Raw genomic sequence first — 528 nt, 5'->3', positions numbered from 1 at the left:
TTGGCAAGGTCCAAGTTATAGGACAAACAGAATTCAAAATCATTATTTTGCCTTTCAATCAAATATTTAACTGTAGCTAGATTCACCTGTATATGTTTATTTCTAATAGCCAGCATAGCATGTGGAGAAGATGAAGCTGAAGAAGGTTGTGATGTTGCAGGAATGCAACTCTGTACTCTCAGGTTAGCCTAACATTAGCTGAACCATGTAACAAAACTAGCATTTACTTACTTTTAAAGGTGGAGTAAGTGATTCACAATACCACACCAAACACAGTAGTAACAAGGTAACTTAATTTACTTACCTGACACACAGATCATGGCTGAAATAACAAGTTATTATTGAGTGATCTACTTTGTTTCCCATTTACAGAGCCAGGGCTGTGTAACAACCACTGTATTTTTTCCCCCAGCGCATTCACATCCTACAAAATCGCTTACCCCACCTTTCAGTTTAAGTTTTGTATTGTGAAAGCAATATTATTCATATGGTCGAGGCAGACGGCCACACACCTAGAGCTGGGGTCTG

This window comes from Morone saxatilis, unplaced genomic scaffold (genome assembly GCF_004916995.1).
Source record: "Morone saxatilis isolate NCDOM2014 unplaced genomic scaffold, NCSU_SB_2.0 Contig18, whole genome shotgun sequence".
NCBI lineage: Eukaryota > Metazoa > Chordata > Actinopteri > Moronidae > Morone > Morone saxatilis.
This window is presented reverse-complemented; position numbering follows the sequence as displayed.